Below are 24,161 nucleotides of genomic sequence, written 5' to 3' on the forward strand. Positions count from 1 at the left end.
TTCTTTTTTGTTTCTAATTACTTATTTATTTTCTTTTACAATAATTTTTTTTGCTATTAAAGTTTGTAACAAAATTCTAATTACTTATTTATTTTCTTTTATGATAATTCTTTTTGCTTTTAATGTTTTGAACAAAATTCTAATTACTTATTTATTTTATTTTATAATAATTCTTTTTGCTATTAAAGGTTGTAACAAAATTCTAATTACTTATTTATTTTCTTTTATGATAATTCTTTTTGCTTTTAATGTTTTGAACAAAATTTTCATTACTTATTTATTTTCTTTTATGATAATTCTTTTTGCTATTAAAGTTTGTAACGAAATTCTATATAATTTTAGTTTCAATAATACTAGAGGTTTATAAAAGCTTTTTAGTTGATTCCTTTAGTACTAGTTCTAAGGCTGATAGAAAGGCATTTTAGTTGGTACATGTTTTAAGGCTGGGGCCCCACGAGCACCTTTTAGTACCGGTTCGTGGCATGAACCGATAAAAGTGTTTTTTAGTTGATTCTTTCTGCAGATATTTTTTAGTCCCACCTCGCCAAGCGAGAGGCACCTGCAGCGGTTTATAAGCACTGAGTGTAGAGACGATGAAGGGAGAAGCGCAGTGCTCACCTTCACACTGCTTTGGAGGCATACTGTCTTTTTCGTGCAAACGTTGCAGGTCCTCCCGTGCCTCAGTTGTATCTTTTGTCTTCCCATACACGCCCAAGAAGCCTAGCAAGTTGACGCAAAGGTTCTTCGTCACGTGCATCACGTCGATCGAAGAGCGGACCTCTAGGTCTTCCCAATAGGGTAGATCCCAAAATATATATTTCTTCTTCCACATGGATGCGTGTCCCCCAGCGTCACTCGGAACAGCTAGTCCGCCGGGACCCTTTCTAAAGATTACGTGTAAATCATTGACCATAGCAAGTACGTGATCACCGATACGCATGGTGGGCTTCTTCCGGTGACCTGCCTCGCCTTTGAAATGTTTGCCTTTCTTTCGACATTGATGGTTGGTCAGAAGAAATCGACGATGACCCAGGTACACATTCTTCCTGCAGCTTCCCAGGTATATACTTTCGGTGTCAGCTAAACAGTGCGTGCATGCGTGGTATCCCTTGTTTGTCTGTCCTGGAAGGTTACTGAGAGCGGGCCAATCATTGATGGTTACAAACAGTAACGCATGCAGGTTAAATTCCTCCTGTTTGTGCTCATCCCACGCACGCACACCGTTTCCATTCCACAGCTGTAAAAGTTCTTCAACTAATGGCCTTAGGTACACATCAATGTCGTTGCCGGGTTGCTTAGGACCTTGGATGAGAATTGGCATCATAATGAACTTCCGCTTCATGCACATCCAAGGAGGAAGGTTATACACACATAGAGTCACGGGCCAGGTGCTGTGATTGCTGCTCTGCTCCCCGAAATGATTAATGTCATCCGCGCTTAAACCAAACTATACGTTCCTTGGGTCACGTGCAAACTCAGACCAGTACTCTCTCTCGATTTTTCTCCACTGTGACCCGTCAGCGGATGCTCTCAACTTCCCGTCTTTCTTACGGTCCTCACTGTGCCATCGCATCAACTTGGCATGCTTTTTGTTTCTGAACAGTCATTTCAACCGTGGTATTATAGGAGCATACCACATCACCTTCGCAGGAACTCTCTTCCTACGGGGCTCGCCGTCAACATCACCAGGGTCATCTCGTCTGATCTTATACCGCAATGCACCGCATACCGGGCATGCGTTCAAATCCTCGTACACACTGCGGTAGAGGATGCAGTCATTAGGGCATGCATGTATCTTCTGCACCTCCAATCCTAGAGGGCATACGACCTTCTTTGCTGCGTACGTACTGTCGGGCAATTCATTATCCTTTGGAAGCTTCTTCTTCAATATTTTCAGTAGTTTCTCAAATCCTTTGTCAGGCACAGCATTCTCTGCCTTCCACTGCAGCAATTACAGTATGGTACCCAGCTTTGTGTTGCCATCTTCACAATTGGGGTACAACTTTTTTTTGTGATCCTCTAACATGCGATCGAACTTCAGCTTCTCCTTTTGACTTTCGCATTGCGTCCTTGCATCGACAGTGACCCGGCGGAGATCATCATTGTGCACATCGTCTGGTTTCTCTTGATCTTCAGCAGCTTTCCCCGTTGCAGCATCATCGGGCACATCGTCTGGTTCCTCTTGATCTTCAGCAACTCCCCCCGTTGCAGCATCACCGTATTCAAGGGGCACATAGTTGTCATCATCCTCTTCTTCTTCGCCGCTTCCATCATAATCCCTATTTCTCAGTGCCTCGTCCAAACATTATAGTGTGGCACGAAACCCTTCTAAAGCAGGTGGTTGTGAAGGATTTTCCGGTCAGAGTAAGACTTCGTATTCCCACATTTACTGCATGGACAACACATAAAACCATTCTGCTTGTTTGTACTCAGAGGTGTGTCTGTCACCATACATCTATTGCCGGTTCATCTGCGTGCATTACATGTAATTATGTGTGTCAAAATTAAAAAAAATCAGACAAATATCTATCTAAAGTAAGAAAATCAGACAAGTATCATAAAGAAGATAAGAACAAGAGGCTCACCACGGTGGTGCCGGCTATGAGATCGGCGCGGGCGATCAACGGCGGTGAAAACAGGAACGGGGCGTGACGGACCCCTAAATCTAGACAAATCTCGAAAAAATGGATCTCCTAGGTCGAGCTTCGAGAGGAAAAAGCTTAACTAGTGTGGCTCGGGCATTTCATCGAACACCTCATGTGCATAGGAGGTGAACTAGAGCACCCAAATGCCCTCTCCTCGCCGGATTAAAAAAACAGAGCACTGTGGAGTGCTCTGCCGCGGCGGTGGGTATATATAGGCAAGTTATTTGTCCCGTTTCGTGGCATAAACCGGGACTAAAGCCACCCCTTCTGTCCTGGTTCATGCCACGAACCGGGACCAATGGTTGTGGGCCAGCAGCGAGGACCATTGGTCCCGGTTCGTGGCTCGAACCGGGACAAATGGTTCTACACGAACCGGGAACAATGCCCACGAGGCCCCGACCGGCCCCCTGGGCTCACGAACCGGGTATAATACCCCCCATTGGTCCCGGTTCTTGAAGAACCAGGACTAAGGGGCTGGCCGGGACCGAACGGTAGCCCTGTTTTCTACTAGTGTGGATGTAACAAGAAAATCTAATTAAGCTTTACAAATCTGGATTAATCAATTAGCAAGATCCCTGGAGTTCCGTAGCAACACGACGAGTCGGAGGAATGAGTGGTGTCGCCGGTGTTGACCAAAGAAGAGCGGACACAACCGGAGCTAGAGCTGGAGCTGTCAATGGAGAAAGCTTCATATGGGCCGGAGGAGGACACGGTGCCCAGCACAGTCCTGTACATGTGCAGTGGGAGCGCTGGCAGCCTTACCTCGTCATACTGCAGGACGTGCATTGCCAGGGCGACAGACGGCCGCTCGCTTCGGTCCGGATGCGCGCACCAGAGCCCTACGACGAGCACCCGCACCATCCACCGCTCGTTGGCCTCGTCTCCCCTCAGCCAGTCATCGGCCGCGTCGAGGATCGCGTTCCTGCCGTACAGGCTCCACACCCACCTGACCAGTGTGAACGATTTCCCCGCGGTATCCATCACCGGCCACCGGCCGGAGATGATCTCAAGTAGGACGACACCGAAGCTGTACACAACGAACTCGGTGCATGGCCGGCGCGTGTTGACGAACTCAGGATCAATGTAGCCGGCGGTGCCGAGCACAGCCTTGGTGGTCCGCAGCAACCCCGTGTCGTGGTCGACAAGCCGGGCCAACCCGAAGTCTCCGAGTTTGGTGCTCATGGACGAGTCGAGCATGATGTTGTTGGGCTTGATGTCGCCATGCACGACGCACTACTCCCACTCCGTGGAGGTAGTGCAGCGCGGATCCCAATCCAAGGATGATCTTGTACCTCTGTGGCCATGTGAGACATTTGTCCTTACTGTAGAGATGCTTGTCTAGGCTGCCCTCCGCCACGAGCTCATAGACGAGCACGAGACCCTTGTGGCTGTCGCACCAACCCAGCAACTGCACAAGGTTACGATGCTTCAGTCTGCTGATGATCCTCACCTCAGCCTCGAACTCCTTTCTCCCCTGCGCCGACGACTCGGTCGACCACGTCTTGACCGCCACCGCACGACGGTCGGTAGCTGCAGGTGCAAGCGTGAGGTGACCCCGGTAAACGCTCCCAAAGCCGCCTCGCCCGAGCTTCTCCTCCTCCGCGAAGTGTCTCGTTGCGGCAACCAGCTTGTGGTAGGTGTATCGTTTGGGTCCGCCGGCAGCCACACCTCTCTCGAGGTTAGCTCTATGGGTGTACCCTTCTTGCCTGTCCTCATTTGCCTTCATTTTATTGTGTCGCCGCCATAGCAACATGGCCACACATTTTTTTTTGAAAAAGAGGAAGCCCCCCGCCTCTGCATCTGGACGATGCATACATCAATTTTTATTAATTATTAACACAAGACCTTACAAAGTCATACAATAGTAAGACTAAAGCCATCGTCTAAGCAACATCTGCCGCTACTCCTATCCAGTTGATGAAGGGGCGCCGATAATTTGGCCTAATATCAAACAAACATTGCAGCCAAACCTAACATTTAAGACCTAAAGTCCCAACCAGGACGCCTGCCGGGTATGGGCGCCCACTAGTCCGGCGTGTTCCTCAACCAGGACGCCTGCCGGGTACGAGGCCGCCGCAGCGACCTACCACCAATCCATCTTCAGAACTGTACTGCTGCATCTACCTTGCCCGGTCTAGCTGCCGTCGACGCCAAACCGCGTCACCCTCCTGCGCAAGTCCATCTCCACGCATTGTACGCCGAGTCACCACAACGCCATGCCGCCGAGATCCGCCGCCATCAATGAGTAAGATGAAGCACCGCTTCACCAAAGAATCCGTCCTCTGGTCCCTCGATCACGTGTGCACCTCCAAGAAGGACGCCCCAAAGGGGGGAACGACACTAGAGCGCCGCCGTCATCCGATCATCTGATCTAGGGGTTCCTTCGGAGGTAGCAGAGAGTGGTCTTGAACTTCTCCACGGTGATGCCTTCAAGAAGGGAACAATGCAAATAGCGCTGCCACCGCCGGCCACACATACCACCAAAGAAAGCAATGGGACTAGTACGGATGACAGGATCATTACTAACTTTTTGTGGTTGTTCCTGTTTGGAAGAGGAGGTAGAGTGGAACTGAATGACCACGAGAGTATCCGGTGCAGCTTGGAGGCGTTGCTGGTGGCCGCCGAGAAGTTGACGGCGACCTCCTCCGGCAGCTGTGTGCTCATATCGACGGTTGCATTGACCTGGAACAGGGCTTCGTCGATGAGGAGATCAATCGCCAGCATCTTGGACACGTTCTGGTACGTGACAGTTGCCTTCATGACATAGGACGACGTGAGGTTCTGCGTGGTCGTGATGGGGGTAGACTCCGTGGAAACCATGGAGTTGACGTCGATGCCGACATGGTTCTTGCTGATGCCTTTTGAAATTTAAAGGCTGTGGTACTTTGCAGGGAGAAACAAGTGGTGCGTACCCTTTGTATCCCTCAAAAAAGTACAGTACCACGCTTGTAGTTTAACCAAATGTTGCACCTCCAGATGCTAAACTTGAACAACTATTCTTTTGTCTTATGTTCAAATTAATGTACGAGGAGCCAACAAGATAAAACCACTGAATACGTAGTGTAAATTTTCTTTCAGGGGATGCATCATGTATGTATACTCGGGCTGACCCAACATTTGCTGCGCAGTATAGATATGTGTACTCGGGGCTTACCCCGAATGCATAGACGATACACAAGCCAAATGCACAAATTAACAATGGATAGCCAAACCAAATAGGAACCTCGGTTCGTAATACATGACCACGCCGATACATCTCCAGGCAGCACATCACACATATACGTGTTGCTGAATCAATCACACACAAATTTACAACATCGTTTCGCAGTCTTCGGCAAGCAGCACTCTCATCACACCAATGTGGTTGTGCAACCGTGCCAGACACACCACAGCCACGGGCACATCCCTTCTTATTACAATCACAAACCCAAACACAAACCAAACCAAACCAAACAGACGGCGTACCGTCTCGACCTCACTGGAAACAATAAAGCAGGTGCGCACACACGCAACATCAAGCTAGCACCCGTTTATTCTTCAAAAAACACACAACCACAATCTTGCGAAAGAAAGACTGACTTGAACTATTGCGTCAATGTGTAGCAGTCAGAAGAAGCAAGACGACGCCATCCTCTTGCACCACCAAACTTACACAGAACAGCACAACTGATATTAATGATAGTGGAATGCATAAGTGAGTGGATGATAGGAATTCAAACACAAGACATGGATGATTAACTTGTTGCTATACATCTACACTCTACATCAGTATTCTTTGAAGTGCAGATTATCATAAAGTAAATGCTAGTTTTATAAGGTACATGCTTGCAACAAAAAACAAAGGGAGAAAGTCTTGTGCACGTGTACCTGAATGGTTCACCGGAGAACTGAGACTCCCTCCAGGGGCATCTTGTAATAAGACGAGTGGCGCGGCTCGAAGAGGGAAGGATGGTGGCCAGCCTCCAGCCCGTCCCACTCTAGCTTGTCCCACCAGTCCTTCTCGCAGTCAACGAAGGTGGGGCGGCTATCTCGGCCGGTGGCTGGGAGGCGCCTGAGACCCCAGCAGCCCCTGAGCCATACCCTCTCAAGCTTGGGAGCAAGCATCCTCACCTCACATATATGCTGCAACTTATAGAGCTCATACAGGTGGATGTGCTTCAGGCTTGGGAACTCGAGTACACCTTCTCTGAGGCCGGGATGAACAGGGAACACCGTCTTTAGATCACCACAGTTGACAATGTGGAGACTTTCTAAATTGGGCAAATATGATCTTTGAATAGCCCACAATAATGGAAGCACAAATGCGAGCCTGGGGCAAGAGTACAGGTGTATGCTCTTCAGTTTCCCAAATGGACCTGTGTCCCTGCCACTGTAAGTCCTTCCTTTGCTCCAAATGCAGTGCGCCATTAGTAGATCAGCAGCCCAAAATGTCTCTATATTTTCAAAGGGCCTGATGGTATCATAGTTAGCCATGAAGACTGTGTGCATAGTGGGGCATCTCACCACATGGCACTGTTTAAGATGTGTCCATTTAAGATGCGTCCCATCTCTAGACATCATGTATTCAGAGACGACAGTTTTGATGGAAGAGTTATCATGCACATGCAATGACTTGGTTTCATTCGTGGCAAAGATGACAGCCTTGATTGCTTGTATGCTCTCCGTGCTAGCAATGCTAATTCCCATACCAATCTCAACATGGCAGCCTAATGGCTGAAACTGCATCCCATTGCTGTAGTCGTGATCAACAATTATGTTGCCAACAGAGACATCAATGTAGGTGTTGTAAGTATTGGGGGTTAATGACTTTGGTTGAGGACCCATTATTTGCCCACTATTACCAGGGCCCATCTTCTCCTCCATATAGCTTTGTCCCTTAACATTGGTGGTACAAGGGACACAAAGATTTAGATGGAACCTATTGCTCTTCCAACAGAATCGATCATTGCTTTGTAATACCAAGGACTGAAAAAACCTTATGTCCATTATAGTAACATACACTTCATGCAGTTTTGTTTGTACAGGGCAGACCGAGGAATCAATGTGCAGCACTGTCAATGTTGGCAGACCCTCTGCTGGCCATAAAATGGCATGGAGTTGCATACATCCCAATAGAATAATTTGTTGGAGACATGGGACCTGAACCACCCGAGTTGTGAGGTCAAGTGTCTTGACTCTTGTGCCTGAGAGGTCCAACTCCTCAAGGTTTGGAAGTGATCCATGCAGTGTGAAGTCAGACAATCTTGCACAGCCAACAAGGGAGATGCGTCTTATTCTGGCTTCCTTGAAATCATCCTTTCTTGGTCTTGCATCTAAACTGAATGATTCAAGCGATGGAGGGAGTCCTTCAACATGCTCCAAACCAACACAACCATCTAGAACCAGAGTCTTTAGGCTAGTTGATCTTGACAAGCTGGGCAAAACTGTGAATTCATCCTTTCCGCCCGTCTCCCTAGAGCAACTAGGTCAATTACACGAAGCTTGAGAAGGTTCTGCAGTTGTCCCCATGCAAAAATGATCTGCCAAAACCTTCCATTTTTTATATGTACTTCCCTAATGTTTGCAGCCATTTGTTGTATTATCTCTGGTGATGAAGGTGGATCCCAACCTGTATTGCATATGGCTATCACCCATAGGCTCTTAAAAAATTCCATTGTTGGTACATCTTGCTTATTGTCTTCTTCTAGTCGTAGATCCTGGCAGCTATCTAACCCGAGGTATCTTAAGTTGTGGCAACAATGAAAAGGAGGAGAGGAAAAGCTGAAGCTGCAGCGGCATAATTTGAGCACATGAAGATTCTCCGATTGATGAAACATGTCATTAGGTAACGACCATAACTGAGGATCAGACTCGCTTGTAACTGTGGCAAGGAAAAATGACGTTGATTCTGGATGCACAACAGAGCTGTCCTTGGAAAATATCCATCGTTTTGGAGGAGTCTCCAGTTCACGACCGAAAGAGGGCAATGCATTAGACGAGTAATCCACCATATTTATCTGTTGATGCAGAGCAGCTGCAACCTCCCATGCTTCATCGGACTGACCTCCTTGTATAATACCATCACAGACCCAGTAGCTAGAAGCATGGGTGGCCCAGTCGTAATCCATGATGTTGCTTCCATGAGAATTTAATGACAACATATACAAGCAACACTCTTCAACTGCTTTACCAAGATTATCCGCGTACCTAGCAATTTCTCTAGCCTCATTTTGCAGCAAATAATTCCACCCGCGAAGACTCCAATACTCGTAAAGGGAAAGATGGGAATCATCCACCTTTTCCCTTATTTCTGAGTTGAGCCGGAGCCTTCCTCGAAATGTCCACAACACTTTACTACCAAATGTGGACCATCGACTCATGATAGGTTGGGGAATGCCAAGGTCATTCAAGTCAATTGTATTGTCGCTCCCATTATGGAAGAGCACTAAACATCTATGTTGTATTAAGTCCCGATGGATCTCTGCCCCAACATCTTGTATCTCAACTCTGAAGCCTTCATCTACCCCTTTAAAATCATCTTCTTCATCTTGCGTATTTTGATATCCATTACCCGATGAGGAAGCTTGAGTTCTTGTGCGATTGTCCTCTGGAGTGCTCTTCGGCTTTTCCACCTCGAGCAATCGACGTGGATGCTCTTGTCAAATTTCTTCAACAGAGATGGCGGAGGGTCTTCAGCTATGGCTCTAAGCACCGCAGAAGCAGCCAACCCACGCCATCCATCAAAATAAATGGCCCTGTTTGAAGTACTGCTCGTATCCTCTAGATAAGGGATTAATCTTCGCACCGCATCTTGGACGGTGTCCGGACCAATCCTCTGCATTAGTTGATGGTGATTAGTTGAGGTAACTCACTTTAGCAGTTTTCGTCTAGTAACTAGCTATATGCAAGAGGCGCAGCTACTTTTTTGGGGTTATTATTAGGGTCAACACTAATCATATGAACTGCATGCGTGGGCTCTGGTAGACGCTCATGGCAAGCCACGACCACACAATTTCAGTGTTTCTGTGTCCGTGGGACCTAGAGAAGATGAGAGGGTGCGCAGCTCGCGTGCACTGGGGAAGGGCAAGGAGAAGGTGGCGTCAGGTGCCATGCATGCATACGGTGGTCGGTGCAGGGACGAGCCAGCGTATGGCTGTGGTCAAAGACTTAGGTAGTGTTTGTTTAGCTTTCCACCAAAATAAGCCCACCGATGAAACAAACACGTTGGCTTTGGCTTTTTACGAAACAACAGCACGCAACAACTGGGCGAGCAAGCAATAGATCCCGAGCGAGAGGAAATTTTTAGGGTTCCTCCGCATCCGTTTCACCGCCGCCCCGTGCTCGCCGCGATGGCTTGGACCACCACCAGGAGCTCTCAGCAACTAGGCGCCACCCCGTACATGCTTGACCGCGACCGCCCGGCCCGACCTCGGCCGCGTCAGGGAGCTTGACCGCTGCCACCAGGTCCTCCCTCGTCCGCCGCTGCGCCTGACCTCGTCCCCGTTCGCAACCCCGGTCTTTTCTGTTTCTGTTGAGTATATTGTACACGTGTATATTGTGTATTGGGTTCATCTTCTAGTTCATTTATATAGCTGAGGTCATGGCCTTTTTTATACTCATATATACGTACCTGATGTACCGATCAATGCATTGCGATTGCACAACCCATACTTCTTCTTCTACATGGTATCTATCGCAGGTCGTTCCACCTAACCCTAGCCACCGCCGCCGTGCGCCCTCCGCGCCGCTGCCGCCGCTGCCTTCCGCCCGCCGCCGCCACCGCCGCCGCCTCGCCCACCTCCTACAGCCGCCACCCGACTCCGTCGTTGCCGCGCACCTCCTGCGCCGCCACCACCCGCCGCTGCCCCGCTTCCGCACCCCACTCCTCCTCCTCGCTAACCCCTCCCAAACCCTCTCTCCCACCCGAGCCGCATCCCCACCCGAGCCGCACCCCACCCGAGCCACCGCCCCTAAACCCTAGTCGCACCCAACCCGCGCCATGAGCTCCTCCTCCACCATTTTCAACCCCTTCACCGGTCCCGACGTCACCCTCGTCCGCGACCTCAACATCCATGAGCGCGTCCCGGTGGTGCTTGATCCCACCGCCTCCTACTCTGCATGGAAGCAGTACCTCTCCTTGGTGTTTCGCGAGTACCTTCTCCACGGCCACGTCGACGGCACCGTGCACTCGAGTCTCATGATTCATGACGAGGAGTGGATGATCCTTGACGCCACCATCATCCGCTGGTTCTACCTCACCATCTCCGGCGACCTCTTCCACACTGTGGTGGATGATGACGACGACGCCTATACCGTCTGGACTAAGCTCAATGGCCTCTTCACCGACAACAAGTTGCAGCCCAAGGTCCTCCTCCACGGCGAGTTTTACGGGTGCCAGCAGCTTAACTCATCCATTGACGATTTTTGCATGCGCCTCAAAAAGCTTGCCGATGAGCTCCGAATCTCGGGGAGACGGTTGGCGACGAGCTCCTCATCGGCACCCTCAATGCCGGCCTCAACGAGGATTTTGGGAACGCCGCCTCCAACCTCACCCTCATCCCGGAGCCTACCTTCGCTAAGGTGGTAGCGTACCTCAAGCTGGAGGAGCGCCGGATGAAGATGACGCAGACTCGGGCGGCAAACACCACACCTGTCGCCGGCCTCTGCGAGGGCCAGGCCCCGCCACCGCCGCGTCCCGCGCCGGCCCAGCCACCGGCGCCCGCCTACCCGCCCGCCAAGGTCGCCCCCTTAGCGGCGGGGGGGCCTCGCGGCGGCCGCCGAGGAGGCCGCGAGCAGCAGCAGGGGGCGCAGGCGCTCAGGGAGGAGCAGCCTGCCCTCCACACCAGTAGTACCAGCCGGCCCCGTGGTACGCTGGCCAGAACCCATGGACTGGCGTCATGCACACCTAGTCCATGCCGGTTATGCGTGCTCCTGCCCCGGGTATTCTCGGCGCCCGGCCTCCGTCTCACCAGGTGTTCTATGCCGCGCCGCAGCCTTACGCGGCGCCCTACGGCCCCCTCACCTACGACATGTAGCCGCAGCCAGGTGGGCTGTCGCTGCTGCCCCTGACGACCCCACCGCAGCAGCATGCTCTCCCGCCGGCACCGTCGGACCCGGCTCTCCTGGCGGCTCTTCACACCACCCCCTCATCGTCGACCTACACCGGCGACGGCGATTGGTATATGGATGCTGGAGCTACGGCGCATATGGCCGCTCATCCCGGTAACCTCCACACCTCCTATCCCGTCCATACTCCCGCTCGCATCACCGTCAGTGACGGTTCCTCCCTTCCCATTACTCACATAGGACATGCATCTTTTCCGTCTGATTCTACTCCATTGTCACTACCTAACATCTTAGTTTCCCCTGATCTTATTAAAAACCTTGTTTCTATTCGTTCTTTTACACGTGAAAATCATGTTACCGTTGAGTTTGACGAGTGTGGTTTCTCTGTTAAGGATGCTCGCACCCGGATGATACTCCACCGATGTGACAGCCCCAATTAGCTCTACCCGGTTCACTCCGCCACCTCTGTCACCCATGTCGCTCTCGCCATCACAGTGGATCTTTAGCACGCTCGCTTGGGTCATCCCAACCCCGCCACCCTTCGTCATATACTTCGGAGTTTTTTTTCATGTGTAATAAGAACGAGGATCACTCGTGTCATGCATGTCGCCTAGGCAAACATGCTCGTCTTCCATTTAGGGCATCTTCTCATGTTGCATCGTACCCGTTTGAGTTAATTCATAGTGATGTTTGGAGCTCCCCTGCTGCAAGTAATCCAGGCTATCTTTATTATCTTGTCATACTTGATGATTTTTCATACTATGTGTGGACCTTCTCGTTGCGTCGTAAGTCGGATGTTATATCCAGTCTCGCCTTCTACTCTTATGTTCTCACACAGTTTGGCCGTACCATTCTCGCATTCCAGACAGATAACGGGAAGGAGTTCAACAGCCTAGTTGCTCGTACTCTCCTCACCACGCATGGCACAACTTTTCGTCTCACCTGCCCGTACACTTCGCAGCAGAACGGTCGCGCTGAGCATGTCCTTCGCACTCTTAACGACGTTCGGACTGTTCTTTTTCACGCCAATGTGCCTCCGCGCTTTTGGCCTGACGCTCTCGCCACCACATCACTCTTCATCAACATCCGTCCATGTCGTACTCGCGGGAACTTTGCACCTTATCACCTCCTCTTTGGTGCACCGCCCACTTAAGATGAGCTTCGCATCTTCGGCTGTCTCTTCTGCCCTAGCATCGCCACCACTACGCCTCATAAGCTTGCACCCCGCTCCATCGCCTGCATCTTTCTCGGCTAACCACCTAACACTAAGGGCTATCGTTGCTACGATCCCGTCTCACATCGTGTTTTCACCTCCCGACACGTTTACTTTGATGAGAAGGTGTTTCGGTTTCAACAACAAGTACCTCTCGTCGCCCCGTTGCCGCCGGCCACCGGCGGCCCTTCGGCGACTCTGTCAGGTGGACGGCCCTGCTTAGCTCTAAGATCACCCCCGGGCTTTGGCGGTCCTCGTGCCGTGGGACGAGCTGTGTTTCGCGCCCCCACGCCACTGGAGCCCTCCATGTTGGTGCCCTCCTCTTCAGCTTCCTCGGCCGACCCCGCCGCCTCGGATGGCCCCAACGCCTCAGCCAACGCCCCCTCTTCACCCGCCGCCCCTGCCTCAGGCGCCGCGGGCTCGGCTACCGCGCCCTCCCCGGTCGCATTGTCGGCGGCCTCGCCAGCCGCGTCGTCAGCCGCCTCGCCGGACGTCCCGGTGTTGCCGTCTCACCCCGTCACTCGTGCCCAAGCCGGAGTTCACCACCCGAGTCTGCGGTACTCTAGCGACGAGTACCTCCTCTCCGGCTCCACCGCAGAGCCATCCCCTATTCCTGCATCTGCTCGCGCAGATTTTCGTGATCCTCACTGGCTTGTTGTGATGCAGGGAGAGTTCGACGCTCTCCAGCGGAACCGCACCTGGACGCTGGTCCCTCGGCCTTCTCGCACCAATGTCATCAGCGACAAGTGGGTCTTTCGCCACAAGACCCGCTCGGATGGTACACTTGAGCGCTACAAGGCTCGTTGGGTGGTTTCTGGTTTTCGACAGTGCGCTGGAGTTGACTTCACTGAGATGTTTGCACCGGTTGTCAAACCGGGCACGATCTGCACCGTCCTCCAGCTTGCGGTGTCCCGAGGCTGGCCCGTTCATCAGATGGATGTCTCCAACGTCTTCCTCCACGACCATCTTGAGGAGCAGGTTTATTGTGAGCAGCCGACCAGTTTCGTCGACGCATATCTTCCTGGGCATGTGTGTTTGTTGTCCCAGTCTCTCTACGGGCTCAAGAAAGCACCTCGCGCCTGATACCTGCGTATCGCCGGGTTCCTTCAGACACTTGGCTTCAGTGTCACTCGCTCGGATGCCTCCTTGTTTGTCTATCATCGCGGTGACACGACTGCATATTTTCTCCTCTACATCGACGACATCATCCCGACGGCCTCCTCTGTAGCTCTTCTTCAGCAGATTACTCTCCGGCTGTGTGACGAGTTTTCCATCAGGATCTGGCACTCTACATTATTTCCTTTGCATTGAGGTTGTTCAGCGACCGGGCGGCTTCTTTCTTCATCACTAGAAGTATGCGCACAAGCTCCTTGAGCGTGCTGGCATGCTCAACTGTGACCCTGTTGCTACCCATGTTGACACGAAGGCCAAGGTTTCTGCTCTTGAGGGCTCGCTAGCGTCAGATGCTCTATTCTACCGGTCCATTGTCGGTGCTCTTCAGTATTTGACTCTCACCTGACCAGACCTACAGTATGATGTTTAGCAGGTGTGTCTCCACATGCATGCCCCTCGTGACTCCCATTGGACCCTCGTGAAGCGGATTCTCCGTTACATTTGCGGCACGATGGCTCTTGGGCTCACCCTCACAGCGTCCACTTCTCTGGAGATGGTGGCCTACTCCGACGCGGACTGGGCTGGCTGCCCCGACACCCGTCGGTCCACCTCTGACTACTGCGTTTACCTCGGTTCTTCACTCATCTCATGGTCGTTCAAGCGACAACCTACGGTTTCGCGCTCCAACGCGGAGGCTGAGTACCGAGTTGTGGCTAACGCCATCGCCGAGTGCACCTGGCTATGATAGTTACTTCAGGAGTTGCATCATGATGTCTCCCAGGCTACGGTTGTCTACTGCGACAACGTCTCTGCGGTGTACCTTTCCGCCAACCCCGTTCATCATCGCCGGACTAAGCACATTGAGCTGGACATTCACTTTGTGCGCGAGCTGGTGGCCCTTGGACATGTTCGGGTCCTTCATGTTCCGACTGCACAACAGCTCGCCGATGTGATGACGAAGGTGTCGGTGTACAAAAAGAGGGGTACACTTTTTGTACCCCTATAACTGTGCACGGGCAGTCTGAGCCACGGACACCACCGCACTGAGCAAGGCAAGGGAGGTGAGCCAAGGTAAGGCCGAAGCTCGAAAGGAGCAGAACGACGCCAAGACCAGGACCACAAAGAGCAAAGGTGACAAAGCGGACTCCCCCGGCAAGATCCTTGCCGGGGGGCGGTTTTAGCAAACCCGGCAAGACCCTTGTCGTGGCAGCTCGCCCCACACCTACGGAGCGAATCACCCTTGAGTCCACTGCCCCCATGGGGCAAGGATTCGGGAGACATCCCCGTGGTGGCATGCAGATCTTTATGAAGACATTCAAGATCAGATACACACTATAGAAGATGACGACCCTTGGCGGGATCCCAGCCAAGGAGGACCACAAGGCCCCCGGCAAGAGCCTTGCCAGGGATGACAGCAGGCGCCACGGCAAGACCCTTGCCGGGGCCCCGGCGAGGCCCTTGCCAAGGACACCCGTAGGGCCACCATCAGGACCACGCCAATCCAAACCTCCACCACCGTTCGCATGCAGCTGCCGACCCAACCAGTTGGGCAGGCACCTGCGTGGCGGCAAGCGGATCTTCGTGGAGACCCACCTCTGCGCCACCTCAGCTGCCTGCCTGCCTACATGGCACCACGGGCACCGCTGGCCAGGGCGCGTGTCGACACGAAAGGGAGCGGCGACGGACGAGACTGGGCTCTCCCCCGTCCCCGATAAAGCAAGGACACCTAAGCAAGACGCATTAAATGCGCCTTTTCATGTAATGCGAGGGATAAACTCGCATCACTGTACCCTTTCCACCTCCTGTGTGCCACTGTGGCAACCCCTTTCCTTATAAAAGGAGGCCCGAGGCGACCAGGAGGGGGATTCGGCTTTTCGGAGCTCCTCACGCCCCATTGCTAGTTCAAGAACACACATAAACAAACCACCAAAGCAGGAGTATGGTTTTACCCATTCTGGCGGCCCGAACCTGGATAAAGAACCCGTGTGCTATCTGTTTGATCCGCTCTTCTCACGACCCCTAGCCCCGCAACTGTAGTAGGGATTCTTGTGGTCCCATAGGTGTCATCCTTGCACCAACATCTTTGGCGCGCCAGGTGTGAAGCATGTCAGTTCCATTCAAAGAAGCTTCATCAGCCAGCTCAAGCCCTTCAAACCATTCCTCTCTCCTAGCCCTTCTCGGTCTAGGGGCTTGACATACTGGGCCCCTTACCCCGCATTGTCGAGGGCTTTGAGTACTTGTACGTTGCAATCGACAAGTTCACAAAGTGGCCGGAGGTGGAGGCAGTGAGGAAGGTCACAGCTCAGTCAGCCGTCAAGTTCTTCAAGGAACTAGTGTGCCGTTTTGGTATACCCAACAGGGTTATCACCGACAATGGCACACAGTTCACAAGCCGCACCTTCATGCAATATACCCAAAACCTCGGCAGCAAAGTCTGTTTCGCTTCCGTTGCTCACCCGCGAAGTAATGGTCAAGCTGAGAGGGCAAATGCTGAAGTACTGCGAGGCTTAAGGACCAAGACCTTTGACAGGTTGCACAAGAGTGAAAGGCGCTGGATTGATGAGTTGCCGGCGGTTCTTTGGTTAATCGGGACGATGCCAAATCGAGCCACCGGCCAGACAACTTTTTCCCTGGTATACGGGCAGAAGTAGTTCTCCCCACTGAACTCATATACGGGTCACCTCAAGTGCTCGCTTATGACGAGCTTGAGCAAGAGAAACTGCGGCAGGATGACGCAGTGCTCCTTGAGGAAGATCGTCTTCGGGCGGCTGTGAGAGCAGCACGCTACCAGCAAGCCTTGCGCCGCTACCATAGCCGCAAGGTTCATGCCCGAAGCCTTGAGGAAGGCGACCTTGTCCTTCGGCGCGTCCAATCGGCCAAGAATTCCAACAAGTTGACGCCAAAGTGGGAAGGCCCTTATCCGGTAATACGAGTCACCAGGCCCGGCGCAGTCCGCCTGGAGACCGAAGATGCTATTCCGGTGAGTAACTCGTGGAACATTGAGCATCTTCGCAAGTTTTACCCGTGAGGCGCGGCTTGCCGGGCCCCCCGGCAAGCCACCTTTTGTACAAGCATTGCCGATGATGCATGTAACCCTTTGTACAAAGCCAGGCGCATACCCTGAGCATAAATAAATGAAGCGCTGGCGCCCTAAGTTATAGCATGCATGCTAGGTCAAGTCTCGTCCTTGGTTAGGATTGATAGTGCTTAGTGGCGACTAACCCCTAGCTTAGAGGTCGAGTGTGCGTCTCTTTGCCGTTCTTTTGTCTTCTTTGGTTCGCAGGACTCACAGATATCCTTGCGGGATCACTTGAGGACAAAAAAGAAAAGAGGGACATGCCAGCATCTAGACCCCGGCAAGCCAGTATTGCCGGGGGCTGCAAGTACAAAGATTCACCCACGGCAAACCAGAGTTGCTGGGGGCTACAGCTTCAGATAAGTTCTTCATCCCTTATCATGCATTCCCTTATGGACTGAGGTATGTGAAACCTCGTTTTTTCCCAAAACTACTGTGCTCTCCTAAAACTCTAGGCCCTAGGGCTCGTTCCTGGGGCCAGGTTTGGTCGTAGTCACGGCAGCAAAAGGATGAAACGAGGAGCCTGAACCCACCTCATACCTGCCTCCGCCGAAAGCGTGAGAAAGGTCAAGCAAAGTGGGAAGACGGCAGGGCCTGTTGCCGGGCAAGGAAATGTTTATCTTGGGATATCAAGAATTTACTCCTTGTCGTGGGTTCTACCCGCAAACAAATGACCCGGCAAGCATCCTTTTTTCATTAAAAACATTCCACTCAGGTACAGCCCATGGGGAATGAAAAACATGAATGGTGGGATTACAAGTTTTAAATTCAGCTAAGGCCTAAAGGCTTACAAGATAAAAGGAGATAAGGTGTCCGTAACCCTTTTCTTGTCCCTCTCCTCAGGAGGCAGGTTAAGGAGGCGAAAAGGGCAAAAGGGGCGCCTAGACGAGCTACGGGTGGCAGGAGGCACCAAGAGAACATCTCGTTGGCCGTCCGAAGGCTGGATGGTGATGGTGGCGCCGGAAGCAGAGCTCGAAGACGAGGCAGCAGGACGTCAGCACGCGTCGAAGGCGTTGGTACCCGCGTACTCCAATTTGACGGCCTTGCCGCCCGCCCTCTTCCTCTTCCGCAGCCTCCCAACGCCAGCCGCCCAAGGAGGCGACCCCGAGAAGTTCAGGAAGCCGGCTACACGGATGATGGGATCGCCGGTGCCGCACGGAGCGGCGCCCGACACCTAGTCGGACCCGTCATCCTGCCGCCTGCTACCCTCGTCGTCGCTGCCGCTGTCCTCCTCGTCACTCCCGCCCGAGGAGGAGTCTTCGCTATCAGAAGAGCTCTCCACGCAGCACCTTGCCCGAGTGCCGAAGCACCCGAAGACCTTGACGGAGAGGAGGCCGCCCTCCATCAGCTTGAAATGGAGAGTGAGCCCCGCCGTCAAGTGGTGGATATGAGCGAACGTCTTCCACCCTCGACCAAGATACATCACGTGAGGGGCTGGAAAGTCGACGCGAACTCGCGTACCGCTGATCCAACAGCCCCTCATGTGCAACCGCAATGACTCCGGTGGATCCAGCTCCATCTCGCTCGCGAATGGAGTTGGAGAATAGTCACAAACTCGCTCGCTACAAAACACAATGCGTTCAGAAGGACAATAGCTGATGATAGTGTTTGTGGAATATGTGGGAGATGTGCTGAAGATGAATACCATGCTGTTATCACTTGCACTAGGAGCGTAGCCCTTCGGCAAGCTATGAGAGCCTTCTGGGAGATGCCCAAAGAATCTGATTTTAGATACACTGGTCTGGATTGGTTACAACTGCTGCTGCTGTCCCAGGTTGAGGAGGTCAGGACCAAGTTAATGCTAATTATGTGGCAAGCTTGGAGTTTAAGGAATAATGTAGTTCACGGCGATAGAAAAGACACGGTATTAGGCTCTGTTCAATTCTTACTCAGACTCCATGATGATCTCCAGATGGCGGCATGCGATCCGTTGAGCGAGGGCGATAAATGTAAACGGTCTATGTTCCCAACCAAACCATGCATCCCGAATACCTCTGAACCTAAGGATTGGAGTGCCCCTTCCCCCGACAGAGTTAAGCTTAACACTGATGCTGCATTCCTAGCTGTGTTTTGATTTTCGGTTTGAGCTTTTTTTCGCCCTAGACCAAGATGGCCGAATTTCGGCCATTTTCAAAAATTTCGGCTGAAATTTAACCAAATTTTGACTGCAATTTGACTTAAATTTGACCAAAATTTGTCAAATTTCACCAATTTCGGCCTACATATACTTTTCGCCTCAGGCCGAGATGGCCGAAATTCGGCCGAAATCCACTTTTTGCGGCCGAAAATCAAAACAGTGATTCCTAGTGGATACGGGAGAAGCGTTGGGCGGCGCGGTAGCCAGAGACCACAAGGGCCATGTTTTCCTTTCAATGGGAAGACGACTACCCATTTGCAGCTCAATGGAAGAGGCGGAAGCTGCGACAGTGTGGATGGGCCTAACTGAATTTGCTAAGTTTTTCCATGGAAACTTGATCCTGGAGACGGATTGCGCTGGTTCCGCTCGGGACCTGAAAGCGAAGGAGAATTGCAGATCGGCTTGCCATGCTTGTATTGCTGACGTCAAGGTCCTTCTACGGGGTTTCTTGCAATCGGAGATCAGTGCTATTGGAAAGGAGAAGAACAAGCTGGTCCATGAGCTACCTTCGAAGTCACGAAGATCAGGAGATTTTCTGATGGTCGCTGATGTCCCGGCTGATATTAGAGTTGTAATGAGGAAAGAGTATGTTCCTACCATGGTGTAGATCTGTAGCCATGGTTCTAAAAAAAAGGATAGTGCCGGATCGAGATACCTCGTTTGTGTGCTCATCTCTCATGATAACACTATTGTTTGCACCTAAAATTCCGGCCTTCTTTATTTCTCTTTAATTAGAAATGCATGCATGTACTCCTCAAGCTCGAGGCCATGGACTGTTAGAATAATCCTTTTAAGTTAGAGTTTGTGTTAAACTTGGAAATTTCCCAAGTCAGTTTAGGTTTCCGAAAGGAAACAAGAGGAACCAGCGCGCACGTGATGGGTCCCTTGGCCCTGTCCGAAAGGCACCAGCGCGTGAAGCTATCGCACGGCCGCGAAGGAGTAAATCCGGAATGGGGGAGTTGTACTCGGGGAGAATTCCGTAACTTCCTTATATGAGGTCCGATCGAGGTGATTCCGGATCCGTTGGAAAGCTCCCGCAGAACCAAGCTGGGGATACTTTTGAGTTCCGGACGATCCTCCATGCGCGCATGATGCATAATCGTACGCGCGGAAGCTCCTGCCCCCAAAAAGGCCGTCTTGGCCCTTGAACGGACCCCGCAAGTTTTGTACGGGTTATTTCAAGCCTCCCCGGTATAATTTTTCGGGAAGTGATAAAAGGAGAAGTGTACTCGTAGAAAATAATTTATTTATTTGTGTGGAGCACTACAACACACAACGTAGTGTCGATTGTGCTGGTTTTGTTAGCTGACTGACCAGTGACCACACAATAGGCAAGTTAATAGCGTCAAGAGTTTAGGGTTTGGAAAATGGGGGTTATAATTCGACAGTGCAATAGTCCACACGTGCTACTATAGTAGTCAGTTACATTATTTGAGAGCTCAGCCCTTACGAAATTTGAGTGCTGTTGACAAATAAAAACAGGCTTAATGTACATAAGTAAATCTTAACCTCGGTGAGGCACTGGCTACACCGACTCCTGGATCAACCCACCGCTGCCTGGACTACCTCCTCGGCTCCTACCACGCCGACGTGCAACGATGGCCAGCCTACTGCATCACAACCTCTTTCTCCAGCACTGGCTTTAGGTATACTCTCGGTTTCCTCCCTTTCTCTCTTGCGTTCTGTGTGACCCGACCATCTAAATTGTTTCGACAGTTGGATATATCTTGATTTTGTCGGCTAGGATGAAAGGAGGTAAGTTCCAATAAAAAAAAGGTAATATATATAAAAGCCCTCCACCGATCAGATTTGTTAAACTTGATTTGTGAAATAGTCAAACTCCTGCGTACGTGACGTGAGTGCATATAGCCAGACCGGGCAATCGTCGCAGTCCAGGTTGTAGTCACGCACGTACGTGAGACATGCATCAAAGGTTTCCAATTTTATGTTGAAGATTTGGGGCGGGCTGAGGCTGGAGGTGTAGGTGATGCATGTCATGGTGTTGTGCGCCGGTGAAGCGGGGTTACCTCGTTCGTGTGCTCGTCTCTCGCGCAGACACTACTTTCCTCACATAAAATAACTAGTAGAAAAACGACCTAATGTTCACCTCATTATTATGGGATGTTAGAAGGGTGATGTTCTATTGTCATGCAAAATTTCAAGTTCAAACATGTTACGGGATGTGGGCTATGAAAAAGGTAAAATCAGCATTGGATAGTGTCGAACATTGATGTCACAATCCATTGCTGGATTTGTTTTTTTATAGCTCGCATCCCGTAATGTGTTTGGGAAATTTTACGGTGCATTACAATACACCAGAGCACGTGTATTATATGAGCTCGTGCACATACTTCTACTAATGAAGGAATAAGCCATCCGGTCGCCGAACAACCTCAATGCCAAGGAAATAATGTAGAGCACCCAAGTCCTTGAGGAAGAACTCGTCACGCAGTCGGAAAGTAATCTGCTAAAGAAGAGTTGCGGAGGAGGTCGTCAGGATGATGTCGTCGACGTAGGGGAGCAAATATGCAGTCGTGTCACCATGGCGATAGACAAACAGTGAGGCATCCGAGCGAGTGACGCTGAAGCCCAGTGTCTGAAGAAACCCGGTGATCCGCTGGTACCAGGCGCGAGGTGCTTGCTTGAGCCCGTAGAGAGACCGGGACAGCAAACACACATGACCAGGAAGAGATGCATCGACGAAACCGATGGGCTTCTCACAATAAACCTGCTCCTCAAGATGACTGCGGAGGACGGCGTTGGAGACATCCATCTGATGAACTGGCCAGCCTCGGGACACCGCAAGCTGGAGGACAGTGCGGATCGTGCCCGGTTTGACATGTCTCAGTGAAGTCGACTCCAGTGCGCTGTCGAAAACCACGAACCACCCAGCGAGCCTTGTAGCGCTCAAGTGTACCATCCGAGCGGGTCTTGTGGCGAAAGACCCACTTGCCGCTGATGACATTGGCGCGAGGAGGCCGGGGAACCAGTGTCCAGGTGCGGTTCCGCTGAAGAGCGTCAAACTCTTCCTGTATCGCGGCAAGCCAGTGAGGGTCACGAAGGGCACGAGCGAACGCATGAAGAGGGGACGGCTCCACGGTGGAGGCGATGAGTAGGTACTCGTCGCTCGAGTACCGCAGGCTCGGACAGTGAATGCCAGCTCGGGCCCGTGTGACGGGACAAGATGGCAACGCCAGAACGCCCGGCGAGGCAGGCGGCAAGGCGGCCGGCGACGCGGCCGGTGAGGCGGCCGGCGACGCGGCCGGTGAGGCGACCGGCGACGCGGTCAGGGAGGAGGCGGCAGCCGAGCCCACGGCGCCCGAGGCGGGTGTGCCGGCCGAGGCGTCGGGGCCGGCCGAGGGGGCGGGGTTGGCGAGGAGGCCGAAGAGGCGGGCGCCGATGTGGGGGCGCGAGGCGCAGCTCGTCCCACGGTGCGAGGACCGCCAAAGCCCGGAGGCGGTCCGAGAGCCAAGCGGGGCCGTCCGCCTGATAGAGTCACCGAAGGGCCGCCGGTGGCCAGCGGCGACGGGGCGACGAGGGGTACCTGCTGCTAAAACGGAAACACCTTCTCATCAAAGTAAACGTGTCAGGAGATGAAAACACGATGAGAGACGGAATCGTAGCAACGGTATCCCTTAGTGTTAGGTGGGTAGCCGAGAAAGATGCATGCGACGGAGCGGGGTGCAAGTTTATACGCGCAGTGGCGGCGATGCTAGGGTAGCAGAGACAGCCGAAGATGCGAAGCTCATCATAAGAAGGTGGTGCACTGAAGAGGAGGTGATGAGGTGCAAAGTTCCCGCGAGTGCGACATGGACGGATGTTAATGAGTAGTGAAGCAGGGGCGGGAGCGTCAGGCCAAAAGCGCGGAGGCACATTGGCGTGAAAGAGGAGCGTCTGAACGCAGTCGTTAAGAGTGCGAAGGACACGCTCAGCGCGACCGTTCTACTGCGAAGTGTACGAGCAGGTGAGACGAAAAGTCGTGCCAAGTATGGTGAGGAGAGTACGAACAGCTAGATTGTCGAACTCCTTCCCATTATCTGTCTGGAACGCAAGAATGGGACAACCAAACTACATGAGAACATAAGAGTAGAAGGCAGCGAGAGTGGATATAACATCCGTCTTGCGACGCAACGGAAAGGTCCACACATAATGCGAAAAATCATCAAGTATGACAAGATAATAAAGATAGCCCGTATTGCTAGCAACAGGAAAGGTCCAAACATCACTATGAATTAACTCAGATGGGTACGATGCGACATGAGAAGAAGCCCTAAACGGGAGACGAGCATGTTTGCTGAGGCAACATGCATGACACGAGTGATCCTCGTTCTTATTACACGTGAAAGGAAAACTCCAAAGTATATGACGAAGGGTGGCAGGGTTGAGATGACCCAAACAAGCGTGCTAAAGATCCACTCCGGTGGCGAGAGCGACAGGGGCGGCGGTGGTTGATACGTCTCCGTCGTATCTACTTTTCCAAACACTTTTGCCCTTGTTTTGGACTCTAACTTGTGTGATTTGAATGGAACTAACCCGGACTGACGCTGTTTTCAGCAGATTTGCCATGGTGTTGTTTTTGTGCAAAAAATAAAAGTTCTCGGAACGACATGAAACTCCACGGAATGTCCTAAGATAATTAATAAAAAATCCTCGCAAAAGAAGAAGACCAGGGGGCCCACACCCTGTCCACGAGGGTGGGGGGCGCCCCCCCCTGGGCGCGTCCCCCTACCTCATGGGCCCCCTGGTGGCCCTCCGACGCCAACTCCAACTCCATATATTGGCCTTTGGGGAGAAAAAATCAGAGAGAAGAAATCATCGCGTTTTACGATACGAAGCCGCCGCCAAGCCCTAATCTCTCTCGGGAGGGCTGATCTGGAGTCCGTTCGGGGCTCCGGAGAGGGGAATTCATCGCCGTCGTCATCATCAACCATC

General features: G+C 52.1%; 2 pseudogenes; both read right to left on the minus strand.

Annotated features, from left to right (window-relative positions):
* Nucleotides 1–3,204: 3,204 nt before the first annotated feature.
* Nucleotides 3,205–5,923, minus strand: LOC119339442 (annotated as a pseudogene).
* Nucleotides 5,924–6,521: 598 nt separating this feature from the next.
* On the minus strand, nucleotides 6,522–9,465 carry LOC119339443 (annotated as a pseudogene).
* Nucleotides 9,466–24,161: the final 14,696 nt, after the last annotated feature.

Source organism: Triticum dicoccoides, chromosome 7B (genome assembly GCF_002162155.2).
Source record: "Triticum dicoccoides isolate Atlit2015 ecotype Zavitan chromosome 7B, WEW_v2.0, whole genome shotgun sequence".
Lineage (NCBI taxonomy): Eukaryota > Viridiplantae > Streptophyta > Magnoliopsida > Poales > Poaceae > Triticum > Triticum dicoccoides.